We start from the raw sequence: 4060 nt of genomic DNA, 5'->3' as shown, positions 1-4060 counted from the left end.
CTCCCTTCAAATAATAACGATTAATATGATCTGATTGGAAATATGTAATGTCCAAACTTTAACACAAAGTTTTACGGTTACGTGTTTCCTTTTTTAATTCAGGCACGGAAGAAGAAGACAAGATGCCAACAAACATACAAACCAAATGTAAAGCACGGAGCACCACAAATCCACACGTGTGTTTTGGGGGAAAGCTTCTCAGCACCGACAACCACTGTTCGGGCAATGGAAAAAGAAGTCTTACCACGGCAATCACTATACAGGCAATCATCTTGTTGATATACCAATCATAATAAGTAATATCCTGTTTTGTGTTGATTCTCAATCTGTCTTAAACGGTTTGCTCCTTTTTGAGAATAATCAAAGAGAAGATTTATTTTTTGAAATTAGGTATTTATTGCACTCCCTATTTGTGAAGGGTACAAATGTTGATTTTTGTTGGATACCATCCCACACTGGATTCCGTTATAACGACCAAGCAGATAGGGCAGCAAAAAGGGGAGCAAAAAATCATATAGATAGTATAAAAGTATATTGCCCATTGTCATACAAGGAAATAAGCAATATACTAGAAAGAGACTTTTATAGGTGCTTGAATTCAAGTCTAAAACCTCGTCAGTTGACTCTCTCAGACTTTGGTCCGATTCGCAGACCAATTCTGAGCTTAGCTCTCAGACTATTATCAAATTCATTACGGACCAAGTATTGTTCTAATGTCAAGTGTATATGCTTTAATAACCTGACAATTGAGCATATAATTTTTCACTGTAGCTTGATGAAGCCTTTTGTACACGAAAGTGTGTCTTCACAAGTGACTGAGAACGTTGATGTTTTTGACTTTTTGCATTCATTATCAGTTGTTTCGCTTGTCAGTTTAACGACTTCTCTTTTACGAAGTCCTTTAAGTAATTTCCTGTAACTGTATTTAGAGGGTTTTTTTGTTTTTTTGTTTGTTTGTTTGTTTGTTTTGTTTTTCTTTCAAATTTCACCCACATTTTTACCCTCATTTGCCCAGTTTCCCCAAACCCTCCATACATCCACATCTCCCACCCCTTCTAACCGATAATACTCAGATGTATTCATAAATACTTTTACAAAATGTCTTCAATCACCGATATGTGTGACGGGACATTAAACAAAAATTCCTTCCTACAGGCAATGGAAGAAGAAGTCTTACCACAACAATCACTGTACAGACAATGGAAGAAGAAGTCTTACCACAACAATGACTGTACAGGCAATGGAAGAAGAAGTCTTACCATGACAATCACTGTACAGTCAGATGAAGAAGAAGAAGTATTACCACGACAATCACTATACAGGCAATGGAAAAAAAAGAAGTCTTACCACAATGACTGTACAGGCAATGGAAAAAAAGAAGTCTTATCATGACAATCACTGTACAGGCAATGGAGGAAGAAGTCTTACCGTGACAATGACTGTACAGGCAATGGAAGAAGTCTTACCACGACAGTCACTGTACAAGGAATGGAAGAAGAAAAAGTCTTACCACGACATCACACTACAGGCAATGGAAGAAGTCTTACCATAACAATCACTGTACAAGCAATGGAAGAAGTCTTACTATAACAATCACTGTACAAGCAATGGAAGAAGAACAATCCTTACTCACCACTAACAATCACACTTCAGGCAATGGATGAAGAACAATCCTTACCACTAACAATCACACTTCAGGCAATGGATGAAGAACAATCCTTACCACTAACAATCACACTTCAGGCAATGGATGAAGAACAATCCTTACCACTAACAATCACACTTCAGGCAATGAAAGAAGAACAATCCTTACCACTAACAATCACACTTCAGGCAATGAAAGAAGAACAATCCTTACCACTAACAATCACACTTCAGGCAATGAAAGTAGAACAATCCTTACCACTAACAATCACACTTTTGGCAATGGATGAAGAACAATCCTTACTTACCACTAACAATCACACTTCAGGCAATGAAAGAAGAACAATCCTTACCACTAACAATCACACTTCAGGCAATGAAAGAAGAACAATCCTTACCACTGACAATCACACTTCAGGCAATGAAAGAAGAACAATCCTTACTTACCACTAACAGTCACACTTCAGGCAATGAAAGAAGAACAATCCTTACTTACCACCGACACTTCAGTCAACAACACGCTTGGTTCAACTGCCACAGGAATAAACAGCAGACGACAATCCCCAAATCGGAAGAGTCGTTTTTCTCCCTCAGCTGTCCAAAGCTGACTTAGCTAAACGCTTTGGATTTTGTGAAGGTTCGTGTTGTGTGCAATTGACTCACCTTAGAGTGCCACGCCTTGGTATGAGCGGTCAACTGTATTGTGATTACCTCCCTTGCCGGGCCTCTTTCGCTGCAAAACAGTGTCAGAGAGACCTGTTTCCGTTCTTACAACGACCCTCTGAATGGCTTTTGTCGGGGCTGAAAGCAAGGAGACGTTGATAGTCCTCAATGGCTTTGTGAGCACTGAAGGCAAGGAGACATGTGAGTCCTATCAATAGCTTTCTCAACACTGACGGCAGTGAGACGTGGGGCCAACTTGTGCGACAGGCACGCACGGGAAAGAAGTGGGGCAAGGGGGTGGGTGAGTGAGGGGAAAAAGGGGTGAGGGTGGGGGAACGAGGAGGGACCATAGGGAGAGACGTGTGTGTGTGTGTGTGTATGTGGGGGCGGGGGGGGGGGGGGGGGGGGGGGGGGGGTGACAGCGGGACTGGCGAAGTGTGGAGACAACTTTAACGTTGTTGTTACGGTCCACAGATTTTTGGTGGTGGTTGTCGATTAACAGGCTCTCTCTCTCTCTCTCTCTCTCTCTCTCTCTCTCAGTGTGAAATTATATGATTATTACACAAAATGATTGCACTCTCATGGGGACCTGAGCTCCGTTCCTTGTACAATACGATGAAGTAAACATTGCAGACGATTAAATACAAAAAAAATATAAAGATAAAAAAAAACCAACAACAAAAAAAACCAACAACAGTCTACTCGTATCTTTAAAACTTGTTATAATTCAGCACGTTTTCGTTGTTGTTCAGCCTCTTCAGGCTGAGGTTCAGAACTAACTGCACACAGCTGGTTGAATAGCAGCCAGTGAATTAGTGTGAGTGTGTGTGTGTGTGTGTGTGTGTGTGTGTGCGCGCGCGCGTGTTTCTGCGTGTGTGTGGGTAAGTGGGTGGGCTGTGTGGGGGTGGGTGGGTGAGTTTGGAATTGTGCATGTGTGTGTGTGTGTGTATGGGAGGGGAGAGGGGGGGGGCAGTTAGCTTTCGGACAAAACAATGCACACAGCATGTGTTCTTGGATCTGTCGTGTTTTACCTGGTTGTGCATGATTTTAACTCACCTCGTGTGTGTGTGTGTGTGTGTGTGTGTGTGTGTGTGTGTGTGTGTGTGTGTGTGCGTGCGAGAGAGAGAGAGAGAGAGAGAGAGAGAGAGAGAGAGGCAGATAGACAGACAATGCACCCCAAATGCTGTGATTGTTGCAGTGACAAACTTGTCTCAGCAAGGGTGGATAAGACGAGGAAAGCTCTGTAGACTTAACGGTACTGTACAGCCATGACTCTCTCTCTCTCTCTCTCTCCCTCTCACACACACACAGACACCGACACACACACAGACACCGACACACACACACAGACACACACACCGACACACACACACACACACACATGCACAACAGACATACAACAAATATGCAGTATCACAGACATAAAAGCAAAACAGACACAGGCACAGACACAGACACAGGCACACACACACACACACACACACACACACACACACACACACAGACACACTGACACACACACACACACACACACACACACACACACAGACACACTGACACACACACACACACACACACATACACACACACACACACACACACACACGTGCATAACAGATATGTAACAAATATGCAGTCTCAAAGATATGAAAGTACAAACAAATGTACACAGGCCCAGCACAAAAACACGGGAGTTCCAGGGGTAGATACTACGTCACAACATAAAACAGACGAGTCGCTGGCAGACGATGCA

The 4060-nt window shown here is 42.8% G+C and overlaps 1 pseudogene across 1 annotated transcript in view; it reads right to left on the bottom strand.

The window, feature by feature from the left end:
* The window catches only part of LOC143298967 (sodium- and chloride-dependent GABA transporter 2-like), a 91815-nt pseudogene extending 89519 nt beyond the window's left edge, over positions 1-2296 (bottom strand). Inside the window, exon 1 of the transcript XR_013057449.1 lies at positions 2141-2296. The product of XR_013057449.1 is annotated as a sodium- and chloride-dependent GABA transporter 2-like (transcript). The remainder of the gene's footprint in view (positions 1-2140) is intronic.
* Positions 2297-4060: the final 1764 nt, after the last annotated feature.

This window comes from Babylonia areolata, chromosome 24, assembly GCF_041734735.1.
Source record: "Babylonia areolata isolate BAREFJ2019XMU chromosome 24, ASM4173473v1, whole genome shotgun sequence".
Taxonomy (NCBI): Eukaryota; Metazoa; Mollusca; class Gastropoda; order Neogastropoda; family Buccinidae; genus Babylonia; species Babylonia areolata.
This window is presented reverse-complemented; position numbering and strand designations above follow the sequence as displayed.